Here is a 19,837-nt window from a genome sequence, read left to right as displayed (position 1 = left end):
ACACAACAAGTGAATTTGGAAATAAATTATACATAAATATTCCTATGAAATATTAGATATTATTATTAACATGTTGCCAATTATTACTCCAATTATTACACTTCTTTTTTTCATTAAATGTTGCTCCAAGAACACATTAATATGCAAATTAAATACAGTGTACAGATACATTGCATTGAATGGGAATATTAATTTATGGCCATTTTACCCACATATTGCAAAAATTAAAATGGTGTACAATTCATTCCATTATATCTTTCATAACATAGTTGAGAATCATCTTTATACAAATTTTGGTTTTAAAAAGTCCTGAAACCCAAAAAGTTATTGGTAATTGAAAAAAAAAAAAAAAAATCCCATTGTTTTTGCCTATACATATAATTTCATGTAATTTTATTTATCAAACAACTGAGTCCTAGTGTCCACTACAGAAGACATAGTATAACATATAAATAAAATATCATTTTTCAAAAATGTTTTTTTACCATTTGTTTCTTATGCTCTAAACAATGTGATGACATGAAAGAAAACTAAATTAAAAAAAACTCTCTGCTCGTTACATTTTTTTTATATATCTGGTTATACATTTAAGTTCTGATAACTTATACTGTCATATTTTGTGCAGAATTGTGTTCATTGTCTTTTGGCAATGTTGGAGGTGGAGATTGTGCACCTTAAAAAGTGTGTTTCCTGTTGTAATTGCAATAGTTAAATAACTGGATTCTCTTAATTGTCTTTTTCAAATGTTCTAATGAAGGATTTGTGCAATTGAGAAATATAATTTTCTCTTTCACTTATGTTGTTATAATAAAATATAATTAATTGTTTTTTTATTTGGGGGGTGGGGGGGCACTCGAAGGGGGTCTCGCCCAGGGTGTAATTCAATGTAGAACTGCCACTGATGGACATGTTTGTTACAATATTTTAATAATGACTCAAATATATGATTTGGAATGAAAAATAATTTTCAAATAAAGCCATACTGTAATCGTTTACTGCAAGCACCACACTTTACTTTAATAGGAATTATTAGTATTTATTAGGCTACATAAATATTTGACAGAGTGGATGAAAATGGACGCGCGCGAGTGAGGAATCGCGATCACCGAAACGAGCGACATCCAGCAGAACCGCTCGGTCTTCTCAACCAGACGTTCTGAGAGGAAACCCTTTATTTTTTGTGAGAGGACTTTTAATTCTCCGAAATAAATCTGTGAGAATATTTGAGAAAACAAGTTTAGATTTTTAATTTGACGAACTGAACTTAAGCAAGGTAATTATAAAAAGAATAAAAACAATAACAATAGCCTCATAATATACAAATATAATAACTGAAGCAACCTAAGTCAAAAATAATATGTCCGTATGATTATCAGCCGCGTAATAGATGTTAGGTTATTTGACATTGTGTTCGCCATTTAATCAAAATCACATCTCACATTTTATTTTATGTTATAATTTTGTATTTATTTATTTACCCATACATATCGATACGGTTTTACCTGTGACGGTTGCGTCTGTGCGGGTGTGACGTCATCGCACACCTTGTTAACAGGCCGCGAGCGCGTTTGAGTATAAAAATGGCGAAAGTTCCTGAAAATCTTGAACTAACCAAAGGTGGACTAAAATTAATTTACTAATACATAACGAAACGCCACTGAGCCGGTTAATGGAGTTTCAACTGTTAACGTTGATAACATAAAAATATATTAAAATGCCATTTATTAGTCAAATATAGCACAGCATTTGAGCTCCAGATGTTTTTATGGATGTCATGGCTTGCTCAGGTAGTTTGCTGATGGACGTATCTCGTTTTTTATGGCGTCTTCATCTATATAACTGTTTTTAAAGTTGTTTATGGTGTTTTTGATCTTTCCCCGTTTTTCGCATTTGTATTATCTCTTGTGTGCTTCTCGTATTTGTCATGTTTTTCTTTCTCTCAGATGGAGTTGGAGGATCACAGTCAGCTCATATGACCTTAGATCTGATGTGAGGTGCTTCAGGTGAGTGTGTGTTTGATTGCTGTCTTTGATTCAGTGTGTTTTCTGGCTGCATCAGATTGTAATGAAGACACGTGTGGTTTATATTGTATGACATCTATAAAGTATTTTCTTCCATGTGTTTGTTTAATAGTTCTGTACTGTTTTTGTGAGATTAAAGCGGAGATGAACCGGAAATGGCAACAGATCTTTACCTCTATTTAACCCTTTTAGTGAAAGTGTTTGATATCGAGTGGTGCTCTAACTAAGAAAACCCAGTTATTCTCAGAAATGAAGTTTCTCAAAGTGAAATGAAGTTTCTCTACACTTTTCATAACTGCATCTCATTATCAGAGACACAAGTTGGCGCTTACACACACATCCAAGATGTAGATGAGTTTGTTTCTTCATCAGATTTGGAGAAATGTAGCATTGCATCACTGTCATATTTGATCAATACAGTGATATTAGTAGTAATATTTTTTTTGCATTTGATTTGAAATGTAATTTCTTGTATTTATATGCCCCATTTTAATAACAATGATAAAAATAATGGAATGAAATTCAAGTGAAATAAGGTTTTTGGCTATATCATCCCTCCCTGCTTTAGTCTAAATGATCTCTCATTCTTTTTTCTTTTGTTTTGTTACCTTGTGGAGCTATCTGTTGAAGTAGGGGACTTAGTTTGGCTGTTCTGTTCATTAACTCGCACTGTTTAAAACCAACATGTAAAATAAGTGTGATTAGATCATATCAAGTGTAATATTTTTGTCATATCGCCCACCCATATTTCTCACCATGAAAATAGTTGTTGTTGCTGACATTGCATTAAATGATAAACAAACAAACAAACCGTTCTGATGCTGCTTTGGTTCAGTATAAATCAAATGCAGCATCAGCACAGCCTTAAACTTTGCTGTTGTCATTGTAATGTATATTTTATAATTTGGTGTTATTTAAATATTGATCTCATAGCGTTTAAATAGATGTAATTGCATTACAAAGGCATACATGCCACCTCTGTGCAGCATTAATTAGTCAATGTAGATGCACCAAAGCCTCTTCAGATGCAGCCTCTGTGCCGTGTTTGCAGTGTAAAGATGGATTTAGACATGTACTGTGTTTGGGGTGTTCAGTAAAATGAATTTCTGTGGCAGCAGGACGGTTTATCTATAGAGAGGTGCTGTTAGATTCAGTCTGTTAGATCCTGTGTTGATGATCTGATCGTGAATCCAAACAAAGCATTGCAAGTGTGTGACAGTCTGTCTAAATCCAAAAACTCTTTCCCATCTGCACTACTTCTGTTGTCTTTCTGTCTGTCAGTAATTGTCAGCACTCATTGCATCAGTGCTGAGACGCTTTATTTATAGTGCACTTGAAACACAAAACCAAGCAGTTTTGTGTGCTTGGGTTTGCTTGAAGAGCATATTGCTACCATTGGTCACATACACATCTTTTGAATTAAAACTGGGCCTGAAGCACTGATTTCTGAAACTGAATTTTGTGATAGTCACACTGATTTGACTGTTTTGATGTGAGTTGGTTGTCAGTTGTTTTTCATGTTAACACTATTTGTTTCTTTTAAAATGCACTGATAAAGTAGTAATTATTTTTTTTTTTTTCACGTATAGGGCCAGGTAGGTTTGGACAGCTTTTTTTTCCTTTAATAAATGAAATCATCATTTAAACTGCATTTTGTATTAACATGCATTATCTTTGTGTAATATTAAAATTTGTTTGATAATCTGAATCTTTAAAGTGTGACATGCAGCAAAAAAAAAAAAAAAAACGGAAGGGGGCAAAAACTTTTTCACGGCACTATATATACTGTGTATATATTTAATATATAAATATCATTCTTATTCTCTTTCTGATAAACTTGCAAGAGTGGAAAACTATGTCCTTTACAAAATAAATTTTGTAATATCTGTGGTGCTGTTTGGATGTTGCACACAGATGATGCAGAAAACATCTGGCTCATGTTTGCTTTGGTCAGGATTAGACATTAATGTTTTCAGAATAATCCATACATGTGAAAATGGACTGAGAATTGAAGAAATAATTGTAATCTGGCTCCGATTCAGACAGGAATCATGTGTCTGGGTTGTTTTTCTGCTGTTTAAGTTAGAATTCAAGACTTCACCTTACAAATGGTCGTCAAGAGCAAAAATTCTACAAAATTCCTCATTTACTAAAAATGTGTCCCATGCTTGAGCAAAACAGATACTATGTTCTGGAATCAGCACCACAAAACTTGCAAGAAACAAGTGTTTCGTTTAGTGAATGTGGTGCAGTGTAATAGGGATGAAAAAAAAAACAGATGCTGCTTGGATGAGAAGTTCTGAATGAAAAAGACCGCTATTATCTGCTCAGGTGCTTGTGTTTTAACATTAGCGTAATTTTCTCTTTCTCGTGTCGTTATTCAGGCTCATCTGTAATGATGTTGGGTAGTATTTGTGTCTGAACAGTTTAATAATCTGGATCTTTGTGTTGTGCGGCTCTGTTTCAGTGCAATGAATTGCTTTGTTTATTGTTTAATCTGTTCCGTTCACTGCTGCGTTATAAACTCTAGTATTACTGAAATAAAGCATGTTAACAGCTTCACAGCTGTTCAGATAAAACCTTCACAATACAGAAGATTCACATCACCGCTGTAAACACACTTAGTGCTGCTTCAGCTGAAGTAAACTCTATTAAAGGACATGAGCTAATGCATCATTGAAAGCGTGTTTTATACAGTAAGGGAGAAACAGTGATCTGTTATAGTGAGTGTCTGGGGTTAAAGGTCATGTCTGTAGTTCAGTTCATTGTGTGGTGAATGTTTCTTGCTGTTCCTCCAGGGGCCACAAGAGGGCCCTTAACACAAATTATTACTGGAGGTTTTGTACAAGATCAGTTAAATTCATGATTGATATTAATCACAAATACATTTTTAACTACATTATTTTGTGTGTTTTGTGTATACATTATATATTCAAAAGTTTGGGATCAATGGGATTTTTAATGTTCTTTAAAGTTTCTAAATCTCATCCAGGCTGTATCTTTTTAATCAAAAAATACAGAAAAAAAACCCTGTAATTTTGTGAAATATTATTGCAATTTTAAATAACTATTTTTCTAATTTAATATACTTTAAATATAATTTATTCCTTTGAAGCAAGGCTAAATTTTCAGCATCACTACTTCAAAGAAAGAATAGTGTTCGTTCAAAATATAAACTGTGTGTTACAACACTACTATTCAAAAATTGGGGGTCAGTAATTTTTTTTTTTTTTAAGAAATTAATACTTTTTTCAGCAAGGATGTGTTAAATACATAAAGTGCATATAAATACTTGCGTATATTGCTATAAAGGATGCCTATTTTCAATAAATGCTGTTCTTTAACTTTTTATTCATCAAAGAATCAAAGAAAAAAGTACCACAGGCTGCAAAAAAATATGAAGCAGCACAACGGTTTCAACATTGATTAAAAATCAGTATATTAGAATGATTTCTGAAGAATCATGTGACACTGAAGACTGGAATAATGATGCTGAAAAACAGCTTTAACATCTCAGAAGTTACATTTCAAAGTGTATAAAAAAAATAGGAAACCAATATTAGAAATTGTGATAATATGTCACCATATTGATGTTGTTTTTCAGTATTTTTGATCAAATAAATGTAGCAAAAGAGACTGAATTAAAAAAAAAAAAAAAAAAATCTTGATGATCCCAAACCTTTGAATGACACTATATATGTGTTTGTGTAAATGTATGTAAAAGGAATGAAAAAATGCTTACTCAGGACAGTACTCAATAAATAAAAATAAAAAATAACATGCATTTTTAAAATTATTCGCATTTTTAAAATTATTCACATTTTCACAGATTCTACAAGAGATGCCCAAACTTTTGCATGCCACTGTATAAATGAAAACATAAATAATACAAAATAAAAGTACAAATAAAAGTTTTTTCTTTTTTGTTTTTGATATAATGCGGTTTCCTGGGGCTTGTTGAACTTTTTCAGAGATGACTTTTTTTTTTAATGAGTCACTTGGATGAAATAAGTGGTTGTGCTTTTTGAGATATAGGGGAATTAATACATTTTGAAGTCCCTTTGCTTTATTCTGTTTTTATGGCTTCAATCTCTGATGAAACCTCCTGAAGCGAGCGCTCTCTCTCAATTTAGGTGTGTGCTTTATTGGCATGACAAAAACTGTACATTTGTATTGTCAAAGCAGTTGGGCTGCTTACAAATAGTGCACATATGTATTAACAGAAAGAAACTGAGTAATAGTAATAAAAATATATGAAAATTAAGCATGTAGTGCTAAATGAATTAGTGTGTATAAGTGTAATAAGATAGTATTAGATTTACAGAGGCAAAATATACATCTATGTAATATAATACAGTAATATGGCATAACATAATCCACATGTGCTGGAAACATCAGATCAGGGCAGGTTGAGTGTTTTTTTCTTCTCTCGTGACAGTCAGACACATATTGTGTGGGAAGCTAACAGAAGTTATTTTTTTTTTTGAACTGATATGGGATGTTTCTCCTGGTTCGAAAGAGTTTTAAATGTCTGATGGATCTGCTGTATTTGATCACAGAACACTATCCGTATGTCCGTGTATTTGGAGCATTCTGTTAGGAAGTGCAGTTCTGTTTCCATCTGATTCAGGTCACAGTGTGAACACGATCTCTGTCCGTCTCTATCATCAGCTTGTGTCCGCTGAGGCTGTATCTGGTCAGCGCGCTTCTCAGTTTCTTATCTGACACTGTGTACAGATACTCTGCCATACTCTACTCTCTCTTTAGAGCCAAATTGCATTGCATTTTACTCTGTTGTTGTGTTTGGGGTGTGTAGTTGTGTTTGATTTGTGCAGTAATCTGATTGATTCTGATGTTGTGATTCAGAGCATCAGTAGATGTTAGTGAAGCATCAGGACTGAAGCTCTGGATCAGCTGAGGGAGGGGACTGCTTTCTTTGCTCATCTCTTGGTGTTGCAGGGCTTTATAATGATATGATTGAGGGTCACTGAGTTTCAGATGTTTCCAGAATTTAATTGCCCTTTTATGTTTCTTTATGATTAGAGGATATTTGCCTAATTCTTCCCTGCATGCATTATTTGTTGTGTGCTGGTGCATGTGAAATATATTTTTACAGAGTTCTGCATGCAGGGTCTCAATTGGATGTTTTTCCCATTTGGTGAAATCTTGATTTGGATTTGTCAGTGGACCCACACCTCACTGCCATAGAGGGCAATGGGCTCAATTACTGATTCTAATACTTTCAGCCAAATTCTAAGAGGGATTTCTATAAGACATTGCCGTTTTATAGGGTAGAAGGCCCTGAGTGCTTTATCTCCGTTCATTCACAGCATGATTCAAGTTTCCTGTGGATGTGATTTTCAAACCCATGTAGTTGTAGTATGATGTGTGTGTTATCTGGTCTGTGCCTAATGTTCCCTGGGATCTGGATCTTTTCTGAAAGATCATGATTTTGGTTTTCTTGAGGTTGACTGTCGGGGCCCAGGTCTGGCAGTATTGTTCTAGCAGGTCCAGGTTCTGCTGTAAAGCATGTTGAGTGGGAGACAGCAGAAGCAGATCGTCTGCATACAGCAGGCATTGGATCTGTGAGGTGTGTAGGGTGATCGCTTCAGACTGCTCGCCAGTTCATTGATGTAAATGTTAAATAATGTTGGGCTTAAGCAGCACCCCTGTCTCACTCCACGCTCCTGGGAAAGATACCTCGTACGATTGGTGCCGATTTTTACGCCACATTTACTTTCAGTGTATGTTGATTCGATAAGGTCATAGGTTTTACCTCCTATGCCGCTTTCAGTAAGTTTGTAAAATAGTCATTGGTGCAAAATTGAGTCGAAAGCTTTTTTTAAAGTCAATAAAGCATGCATATATTTTACCTTTATCTTGGTTAACATGTTTTTCAATTAGAGTGTGTAATGTATAGATGTGGTCAGATGTACGGTAATTTGGTAAAAATCAAATTTGACTTCTGCTCAGTACATTGTGTGTGGTGATGAAGTCTAATAGTCGAGCGTTTATTATGCTACAGAATAACTTCCCCAGGCTGCTGCTCACACAGATGCTTCTGTAGTTGTTAGGATCGAATTTATCTCAGTTTTTAAAGATTGGTGTGATCAAGCCTTGATTCCAGATGTCAGGGTAGTAACCTACACTCAGAATCACATTGAATTATTTTAGGATGGCTAATTGAAATTTACTGCTTGTGTGTTTTATCATTTCATTTAATATCCCATCAGCTCCAGATGCTTTGAGTTTTTGATTTTTTTTTTCTTTAAGTTCTTTATCAGTTATTTGGAAATCTAATGGGTTTTGGTTATCTTTGATTGCTAATTCTAGTTTTCCCAACTGGTTGATTGTTTGGTTTTGTTTACAGTTTGTGTCTGTTTGTACTTTATTAAACAATGTTTGGAAATGACTTTCCCATATTTCTCCATTTTTTTTTCTCTCTCTCTCTCTCTCTCTCTCTCTGTCTCTCTCTCTCTCTCTTTCTTTTTTTCTTTATGTATTTATATGTTTTTCTCTCTCTCTCTCTCTCTCTCTCTCTCTCTCTCTCTCTCTCTCTCTCTCTGTTGATTCATAGTTTCTAACTAGTTTGTTGTTGAAAAAAAAAAAAGAAGTGACAAGATTTATGCAAATGTAGTCATTAATATGCAGGCTAGAAATCGACTGCCTAAATGAGAAACCCCATCACTGGGGGGTGGAGCCTTATTAATAGACAATTAAAAAATGCAATTACTTTAAAATACATATTTATTGATGCCGGGCCACACAGAGAAGGAGATGGCTCGTAAAACAGCAGAGTTTTGTTTTGGGCTCGTGTCATGTTTAGCTGCTGCCATCTGAGGCTCATTAATAACAGCTCTAATATCTGCAGGGCTTTTGCTTTTTAATTAGATTTGAGGAGGAAGTTTGGTGTTAATTACTTTTTACACTTTTAAAAGAATGTGAGGCAGAAAGAGACTTGTGTCAGAAATAAAGATGTGCAGAATTACAGATTTATAAACACTGACGGCTTGATGGATTGTCTGAACTGAATCAGTCTGCAGTTGACCCTTTGCTAAGACTAGTGTTATTGTAGTATTTTTTTTTATGTACTATTATAATTTCCATATTCGTATTTTGAATGATCTTTTATTTTATATTTTTTTTGTATTTTCAGTTTTCATTTTAAATTAATTTTGCTTTGTGCTTTTGCCATTTTATCTCTATTTAGGTTTAATTTTATTTCAGTTCAAATGTATTTATTTCCATTTTTCAGTTTATTTCCCATAATTTTAGTGCTTCAGCTGAAACTTATTTCAGTTTGTTGCAGTACAAAACTGTTTGCATTGTTTTTAATCTAATATTTGTATTGTATATATATTTTTTTTCAGCTTTATTTCAAATGTATTTTTAATAGTTTTAATTTTAGTTAAGTTTTGTTTTTTATTTCCATTTTAGTTTATTTCGAGAAATTTTAGTACTTAAACTTATTTCTCTTAGTTGTCAAGGCAGCCTTTATTATTTTCCCTTACTTTTAAGTTTTTATCTAATATTTGTTTTTGTTTAATTCAGCTTTATTTCTATCCACAAAAATGTTTTAATAGTTTAGTTCAGTGTTAGCTTTTTTTAAGTTTTAATTGTATTATTCATTTTCAAGTTTAATTCCAGTCTTTTTTAGTGTTTCATCTTAAAATTATTTAATTTGTTTATTTTTGTTTGCATTAAGCTTTTACCTAATTTACTTTAGAGTTAAGCTTTTTCAATTAACCAATTTCATTTCTGTCTGTTTCTGCTACAAAAAAAAAAAAAAAAAAAAAAAATTCACTGTTTTCCTTGCAATTCCGGAAATGCATGATAAACTCAAGCCAGAATTACGAGTTTATATCCCACATTTCTTAAAAAAAAAATATCTATATATATATATATATATATATATAATATATATATATATATATATATATATATATATATATATATATAATATATATAATTTATTATTATTATTATTTTTAATTCAGTGGCAGTAACAGGCTTCCTTAGTTTCCGGTAATTTTGTGGCTCAACTCACAAACTTATCAGTTTGTTGCCAAAACATTTATAATTCTTGTTTACTTGTAGTCTTTATGAAAGTCCCTGATATGAATCAGTTTTTCCGGTGTTTGTGTGTGAAGTGTTCAGTGTGAGGCACATCATTGTTTCTCTCTCTGTCTTTGCTGACAGTGTAGAATTTGATGTAATTACAGTGAGTTGGCAGATGGTCCAGTGCAGTCCCACATCAGGTAACCGTGACAACCGCCTCCGTCTCCCGGCTGCCCACAACATTACATCTTCCCAGCGAGAGCCTGTCTCTCTCAGAGGACACGGAGACACTGCAGTAACACTGACCAGTTCACAGCAGGGTTTATCAAACAGGGCTTAATGAGCTAATGATAAACAATGATATCCAATGTTAAATTAAAATAAATAAATGGGATTAAACACTAACAATTATCAATTTAAAAGATGCAGTTTAACAGTCCATGTTGTGAGATGGTGGTTACATGATTTGAAGTACATTATTACAGTTATTATGATCATCAAATATTTATTTTTATTTTATAATAGTTTTTATTTTATAGGACCATTTTAGTAATTTTTATATTTAGAGTTAGAATGTACTACTACTGCTAATAATTGTCAACATAAGAGAACTGAATGCATTGTTAAATTAAAATGAATGCAATGGAAAAAATTTAATTTAATTTAATTTAAAATGCTTTCTAAAAATTAATTATAAATTCCAAAAAAAAAAAAAATCTAAAAAATCTAAATGAAATGTTTTCTAAAAAAAAAATGTCATGTGACCATTAATCAACATTTACATTTAGTCATTTAGCAGATGCTTTTATCCAAAGCGACTTACAAATGAGGACAATGGAAGCAATCAAAATCAACAAAAGAGCAATATGTAAGTGCAAATGACAAGTCTCGGTTAGCCTAACACTACACGTAGCAAGGTATTTTATTTTATATACACACACATACACTGAACAAAATTATAAACGCAACACTTTTGTTTTTGCCCCCATTTTTCATGAGCTGAACTCAGAGATCTAAGACTTTTTCTATGTACAGAAAAGGCCTATTTCTCTCAAATATTGTTCACAAATCTGTCTAAATCTGTGTTAGTGAACACTTCTTATGGGATCAGAATCCCGCCAAATGTATTGCAGTCATAGATCGAAAAATAATAAGCATAAATAATATATTTAAAAACACATGTAAAATAATAACGCACAAAACTGAAAAACAAATTAAATTTTTTTTTTTAAAATAACAAACAACGCGGACATTGATCGTAAAATAATAATCGTGAATCAAAAATGTAAACACATTTAAAATGATATTGCACAAAACTGAAACATGAATTTAAAATTTTCCAAATCGCAAACAAAATCAGGTTTCCTGCTCATATGTTATTTTTTTGTGCGCTTATTGTCTTTTCCCCTTTGCTCTTGTTTCCAGGTTCTGCGCTTGCGTTTCTAAATGTTGCAGTTAGAGTTTCATGTAAATCAGGGCGGGCTTCAGCAATGACCGCGTTGTTTGTTATATAAAAAAAAAATAGCATTTGTTTTTCAGTTTTGTGCGTTATTATTTTACATGTGTTTTTAAATATTTTATTTATGCTTATTATTTTTCGATCTATGACTGCAATACATTTGGCGGGATTCTGATCCCATAACTGCTCCTTTGCTGAGATAATCCATTCACCTCACTGGTGTGGCATATCAAGATGCTGATTAGACAGCATGATTATTACACAGGTGTGCCTTAGGCTGGCCACAATAAAAGGCCACTCTAAAATGTGCAGTTTTACTGTATGGGGGGGGGTCTGAAAACCAGACAGTATCTGGTGTGACCACCTTTTGCCTCATGCAGTGCAACACATCTCCTTCACATAGAGTTGATCAGGTTGTACTTGTGGCCTGTGGAGTGTTTTTTGGTCCACTCCTCTTCAATGGCTGTGTGAAGTTGCTGGATATTGGCAGGAACTGGAACACGCTGTCGTATACGCCGATCCAGAGCATCCCAAATATGCTCAATGGGTGACATGTCCAGTGAGTATGCTGGCCATGCAAGAACTGGGATGTTTTCGGCTTCCAGGAATTGTGTACAGATCCTTGCAGCATGGGGCCGTGCATTATCATGCTGCAACCTGAGGTGATGTTCGTGGATGAATGGCAGAACAGTGGGCCTCAGGATCTCGTCACGGTATCTCTGTGCATTCAAAATGCCATCAATAAAATGCACCTGTGTTTGTTGTCCATAACATACACCTGCCCATACCATAACCCCACCGCCACCATGGGCCACTCGATCCACAACGTCGACATCAGCAAACCGCTCACCCACACAATGCCATACACACTGTCTGCCATCTGCCCTGTACAGAGAAAACCAGGATTCATCCGTGAAGAGAACACCTCTCCAAAGTGCCAGATGTCATCGAATGTGAGCATTTGCCCACTCAAGTCATTTACGATGACGAACTGCAATCAGGTCAGACCCAGATGAGGACGATGAGCATGCAGATGAGCTTCCCTGAGACGGTTTTGTTGCAGCAGCTGTCCAGGAGGCTGGTCTCAGACGATCTTGGAGGTGAAGCTGCTGGATGTGGAGGTCCTGGGCTGGTGTGGTTACACGTGGTCTGCGGTTGTGAGGCCGGATGGATGTACTGCCAAATTCTCTGAAATGCCTTTGGAGATGGCTTATGGTAGAGAAATGAACATTCAATTCACGGGCAACAGTTCTGGTGGACATTCCTGCAGTCAGCATGCCAACTGCACGCTCCCTCAAAACTTGCGACATCTGTGGCACTATGCTGTGTGATAAAACTGCACATTTTAGAGTGGCCTTTTATTGTGGCCAGCCTAAGGCACACCTGTGCAATAATCATGTTGTCTAATCAGCATCTTGATATGCCACACCTGTGAGGTGGATGGATTATCTCGGCAAAGGAAAAGTGCTCACTAACACAGATTTAGACAGATTTGTAAACTAACACATATATATATAAAATACTTCGCACATATATAATATAATATAATATAATATAATATAATATATTCATTCTATATCCTGCGATCCAACAGAGGATAAGAGGTACGGAGAATGGATCAGTTTTTATAGGGAAAGACTGCTTCGTTAAATGTTTAGCCATGTCACTACTAGTTTTTTAACTAATCAATCATGTTAACGACTTTACAGCACTAATTGTGAATTTCACTGACACTGTAGTAGGGTAGTTTTGTGAAAACCTCTAAATGGTTAATTATAGACAGAAACCCAACTGTTCCCCACTCATGTTGGTCTGAAAAGGTAAACGGGTGTTTCGTGTCTCGGGAGACTAGCGTAAATTGACCGACAGCGTCATCTGCTGTTTTTGGAAAAGAAAGTTGGTCGGTTGCATTTGTGAGAAAATCTGCCTGCATGCATTTATGAGAAAATCAAGACAACTTTCCTCATAAAAAGGCAAATAAGTCTCACAGTTGTAACACACAATGCATATATTTGTCCATACCTGTGCATTTTCTCTCAAATAGTTTTGTATTTGCAAATCACTTTGCGATGATTCGAAAGTCAAATTTTTCTTTGCAAAGCAGATTGTTTATTTACAAAGCGCTGGATTTGTTTGAATGTTGTCACAAAATTTGCTCCATACAGCTTCATCTCCAGAAGAAGTGTTTAAGGTTTGTTTTATGAATCTTTGCAAATCGCCTTTCCTAATAATGTGCTAGTTAGCAAGTTTCACGATGAATGTGGCTAAAGTTTACCGTCTCTTAGAGAGCAGCTCGGAAGAGAGGGGTGTGGTCAGCAGAGCTCATTTGCATTTAAAGCGGCATGCAATAATATGGCATGCTCTGAAAAGAGCTGTTTTTAGAAGCGTAAACATTGTTTTTTTTACACTACCAATTGCAGACATTTCATTAAGACCCTAAAGAATCATATCAACTTGTGGAAAATAACAAAGCAACAAGTAACAAAACACAGCACGTCTATCAGCCGTAGTTTAGTTAAAATCAATGGGAAAAAAAGCCTTTATCCAAAAATTAGCATATACCAAACAGCTAAATTCTTATTCACTGTTGCAAGACGGCAAAATGTTGCTATGGTTACAAATGCTGGAGTGACTGCTGTTCTGTACACACATGGAACAATGATTTATGGGAAATTATCTAAATATCTATAAATATCTTTAATTATTTAAATGTGGTTATCACTTCTGAAACCTGTGTGTGTACATGGCCTTTGACTCTCACATGTCTCACGCGGTCACGGTGACCGGCTCATGGGGAGGGACAGATTCTGATTGGCCATTTCACGGTTTGCAGGTTTAAGAAGCCAAATGTTAAAATGAAACCTCACTTTCACTCCACCTGAGATCCTTCGCTTTCACGATGAATACGAGCAGCAGAAAGAGAAACCGGGACACAAAGTTTGATTTTTTGATGCCAAAATGCATAAAAGCAAGCAACAACATTCTGGTTCTTCAAATCTCACACATGGACCGCGAGAAACGGAGAGAGCACAGGGAAGACGGGAGGAAATAGACTGAAAAGAGGAAACAAACAGAGAAATGAGATCCAGCAGAGATCAGGAAGCTGCACCTCGGGTGGCTGGGTAATTACCATGGAAACGGCTCCATTTCCCTGTGCATTATGGGCTGTGTTTGTGTCCCTGAAGGCGAACTGTAGTTTAAAACACGACAACATGAACAGAATGAGCAGAATATTCTACTGCACACTGTTGTACACACTAGATCAGTGATTCACAAACTTTGTCAGATGTAACCCTGAAAGCTAAAGGGATAGTTCAACCAGAAATGAAACTTATGCGATCAAACTTATAGCAAAATTTGGTAGTTTTGTATGTTGTTTGAGGGCTGGCATCATCTGAGGTCCTCTGAGGGGTTTATTGGACTTCTTTTAGACTGTTGAACAGAAACACCCGCCCACTGCATTATGAAGCTTGGAAGAGCAAGTATTATTTTTAATATAACTCCGACTGGATTCGTCTGAAAGAAGAAAGTCATATACACCTAGGATGCCTTGATGGTGAGTAAAACCTAGGCTAATTTAAATTTTTGGGTGAACTACCCCTTTAATGGTCACATGACATACAGCTAAACAAATTTTATATTCATCTTACTTTGGACATTTTTTTATTTTTTTAATGTAATTCAAAATTAAATTAATTTTAATTTCAAATTTCACATTTGTAGTAATTTTTTTTGTCTTTAAAATTCTGTATTTAAATTTTAGTTTCAAATAAAATGTTTAATCATTAGTCTTTTATTTTGATGGGTTTTTTTTAAATAAATTGTTTTTCAAACACTTCAATAACTGTTTAACTGTTGTTATTTTAAAATTATGCATTTTAGTTGTTCAGATATTTAATGTTTTTTAATGTATTTTATTTCAAATAAAATTAGCTTTTTATTAATGATTTATTTTTATTATTATTTATATTATTTTTTTTACTAATTGTTTTATATTGGTTGTTTTACTTTAACATTCTTTATTTTTCACATTTTTATGATTTATCTTAATATTGCGTCTGCTGATTATAATCCTGCTTTTCCTGTTTAAACAGTACATTATGTTGCCTGCAACACCAGGTCATGAGTTTGATTCCCAGGGAATGCATGAACTAATCACTTGTACACTGTCTATGCAATGCAAGTCTCTTTGGATAAAACTGTCTGCCAAATGCGTACATGAAAATTCTCCTTCTACATTTTCTCTTTCGGTTCATGTCAGGATTTATGGGTAATGTTCGAAGCCGTTTAGATGGAATTGTTTGCTTTGCACATTTAATGCATTCACTTTGTTTGTAGAAGCTTGAATGTTTGTCCACTGGTCATCTCAGTTGTTGTTTGTTTATGCTTCGTGTGTTGTGTGTGTTTAGAGGCCTGTGGTGTGTCAGGACCCCATCACTCTTGATTGTGTGTTTGTCTGACATGGCCCTCAGTGTTGTGAGTAGCTCAATTACCCAGAACCCCCGGCACAGCGGTTTATTAGGAGTGATGGAGGGATGGCACACATCGGACAGCACGTCTGTTCCATTTCCCACAAGGCTGTTCACTTGCCTCTCATATAATTCAGCATCTGGAGCGGTGGAGATGGACATGAGTGAAACGGAGGGATGAGAACGATCCACAGCTGAGAAAAGAGCAAGAAAGAGGCGTTTAATGAGGAGAAAGTGACGTGCTTTTATTTACATTTAGTCATTTAGCAGACGCTTTTATCCAAAGAGACTTACAAATGAGGACAGTAGAAGCAATCAAAACCAACAAAAGAGCAACGATATACAAGTGCTATAACAAGTCTCAGTTAGCTGTTTAAGAGTTAGTTTAAGAAGAGCTAGTTTAAGAAAACAAGCATTAAGTAAATTAGCAAACATTAATTCTTTGAATTTTATGCGAGCAGCTATTGGTAGCCAGTGCAAATTGATAAACACCGGTGTGATGTGCATTCTTTCAGCTCATTAAAAATGAATCGTGCTGCTGCGTTCTGGATTAATTGTAAAGGTTGGATAGAACTGAATGGAAGACCTGCCGAGAGAGCATTGCAATATTTGCTAATTGGAGCACTTTTTTGTGGTTTATTTTAATTTCAGGTATGACTGCAGTTCAGCTTGAGCTACAGGAGTGAAGCAGTGGAGATGAGACAAGGTTTCTTCATCATCATCATCATCATCATCATCATCATCATCATCAGATCAATAGAAGTGCTTTGAGTAAAGCTGCAGATTCATAAACATGCCAAGAATTGAAGGTTTGTTTGTACCAGAGTCAAATGTTATCACTAAAAGTGAGGTTTAACTAAAATGTATTTTTTATAATTATTTTAGTTTATAATGTCTTTTTAATAAAGATTTTTTAAATTATATTTCATTATATATTAATGTTTTCTAAAACGTTTTTATACAAGTTTTTGTTTAATCTCTTCTTCTAACAAGAGCTGCATTTGTTTGACCAAAATAAAGGAAAATAATTTATATTGTGAGATATTATTGCGATTTAAAATAGCTGTTTTCTGTGTGAATATCTGTTAAACTGTAATTTATTTCTGTGATGTGCAGCTGTATTTTCAGCATCATTACTCCAGTCTTCAGTGTCACATGATCTTCAGAAATCATTCTGATATGCTGATTTGCTGCTCAAGAAACATTTCTGATTATTATCAGTGTTGAAAACAGTTGTGCTGCTAAATATTTTTGTGGAAACTGTGATACATTTTATTTTTCAGGATTCACAGATGAATAGAAAGTTCAAAAGAACAGCATTTATTTGAAATAGAAATCTTTTGGAACAATTTTAAATGTTTTTACTGTCAATTTTGATCAGTTTAATGCATCCTTGCTGAATAAAAGAGTTTTTTTTGTTTGTTTGTTTGTTTGTTTGTTTTTTTTTTTTTTGTTTTTTTGGTCTTACTCCAAGCTACTGAATGGTACTGTGTATGCTGAAAAACTCTTTTCAGCATTGATAATAATCAGAAATGTCTCTTCAGCAGCAGATCGGCTCCTAAAAGGTCCACATGGTTGCATGTAAATCTCATGATGTGCATTTTGGGTTTGGAGATCATTAACCTGACAGAAAAACAGTGGAAGTCTCTGAGAAGAGCTCTCTGATGTACAGTAGTCTCTCTGTGTGTGATTTGCCATGTCAGCTGTTTACTGTAATATGAGCATAAGAGGTAATTGCAGATTTCATCTCAGAGCCCATTATGCATTTTACCGTATTAATTTTTGATGAGTGTTTTTGTGTGTGATTCTGATTTATACAGGCTGTCATATAGATCTGAAACACAGGTCCAGATGTGTCCAGCTGATGCTGATGATGGGGATATTACTGATGAAGCTCTGCTATCATTGCACTGTTTCCAAAGATCAAATCTAGAGTCTTCTATCAAATCATGAGGATTGCAAAAATGAATGTATGATTTCTTAGCACCGACAAAGCATAGTAAATGTAAACAATCAACTGACTGCTTACGGAAAGACCGGTGAATAATGCGTAAGAATAGATTAATAGACAATTGTTTTGTATTGCAGTTTTTCTGAAATGTTGTTTAAATACAGTATACATAGAGGAATTATCACAAATTTTTCATACGTTTCCAGAACAGAGGCTTTAATATTGGTTCAGAATTCTTGTTTAATTTTATTTTCATATGAGAGTTTAAGATTTTTCCAGGAAGGATTTTGGATTTCTCTCTTTATCACTCCATAAATTAGACAACGCTGTCAACATCCAATGAAAAAATGCATTTATGCACATTTATTTTTAGTTAACTACTGTATAATAACCCTGTTCGGTACGCAGTGAAAGATGAATTCTTCACATGTGTTCATGTTTCACACACATGACTGGAAGTGAGTGGAGTTTAACCACAGCTTCAGTCCAGCAGGGAAATAAAACACCTGAGTTAAACAGCACCTGATTTGTTGATAAAGCCTCATGGGAAACACACACACACACACAGTTGTGTTGAACTACAGTGAACAGAGACACAGAGGAGGAGACTTGGATCCGTTCTGCTCTATTTCCATCAGGTCTTCTCTCTTTTTCACTGTCATATCTGACTGCATCTCAAATCAAGCTGTGTGCGTGTGCGTGTGCGTGCGTGCGTGCGTGTGTGTGCGTGCGTGCGTGCGTGTGTGTGTGTGTGTAACAGCTCCACATGCACATACAGTAAATGTCTACATGCACTGATTTCTGTCAATCCAAACGAGTCCAATACAGTTTTTGGTTTATACTGTTATAGTATTTATTTAGCTTTCATTTTTCATTTTCATTTGTTTTAGTAATCTTGTGCTGTTTTGTATTTCTATTTAGCATAGTTTATTTCAGTTAGTTTTAATTTTGAATTTACTTTCATTTTTTACATTTTCAGTTTTCATTTTGTGTTTAGTGTAAGTTTCAGTAATTCTGTGCTGTTTTCTTTTTCTTTTTTTATTTAGCTTTATATTTATTATAATTTATGCAATCTGATTCAACAAATTTGCATTTGTAATTTTTATTAGTTTCAGCTTTTTCATTTATTTCTGGTGTAATTTTATTAATTTTAGTGCTTAACCATGTTTTTAGTAAGTTGCTGAGGCAACTTTTCTAATTTTCATAGTTCAATTTTTAGGGTTTTTTTTCCCCTATTCTAGTAAGCTTTCTTTCAGTTTTCATTTGAGTAATTATTCCCCCGGTTACACAGACAAGGCTTAAGCCTAGTCCCAGAACAAAAATGCAAGTCTGAGCTTTTTCAGCTGAAAGACATTTGCACTGACTGATCTTAAAATATATCAGTGCCTTTGTTTTGTCTCAAGATGCACACAAGTAATGTTTTTTCTAAATGTCCTAATTGAACTATGGCTGAATCCTGTTTTAGTCTAAGCCCTGTCTGTGAAACCAGGTGTGATCTTACAAGGGTAAATAAAGAACTGGGGCCGGTTGCAGACTGGTCATAACTTAATTCAGGTATGAAAGGTAGACTGGCCTTGTATTGGAAAAGACTGATAAGCGCTTGTCAACTGCTAGTAAGTTTTCTTTACTCTTTACTTCAAACACTAGAAAGGGTAAAATTTTATGTATTTGAGATCTGAGATGTGGGAACGGTGAAGAGGGCATTTTAGGTCAGCATTGCTGTCTAATCTGCCAATATTGTCTTGAATATCCTGCATAGCACTTCATCTTTTATAACATGGGATTCTGACCAAATATATTCAATCTTGATTTCTGTAAAATGTTGCAACAAGATGTTATTTTTATTTTATTTCATTTATTGTGTGTGTGTGTGTGTGTG

General features: G+C 34.5%; 1 pseudogene; it reads left to right on the top strand.

Moving 5' to 3' along the window:
- Positions 1-1,583: 1,583 nt before the first annotated feature.
- Positions 1,584-19,837, top strand: part of LOC109078319 — a 59,033-nt pseudogene continuing 40,779 nt past the window's right edge.

This window comes from Cyprinus carpio, chromosome B19 (genome assembly GCF_018340385.1).
Source record: "Cyprinus carpio isolate SPL01 chromosome B19, ASM1834038v1, whole genome shotgun sequence".
NCBI lineage: Eukaryota > Metazoa > Chordata > Actinopteri > Cypriniformes > Cyprinidae > Cyprinus > Cyprinus carpio.
This window is presented reverse-complemented; position numbering and strand designations above follow the sequence as displayed.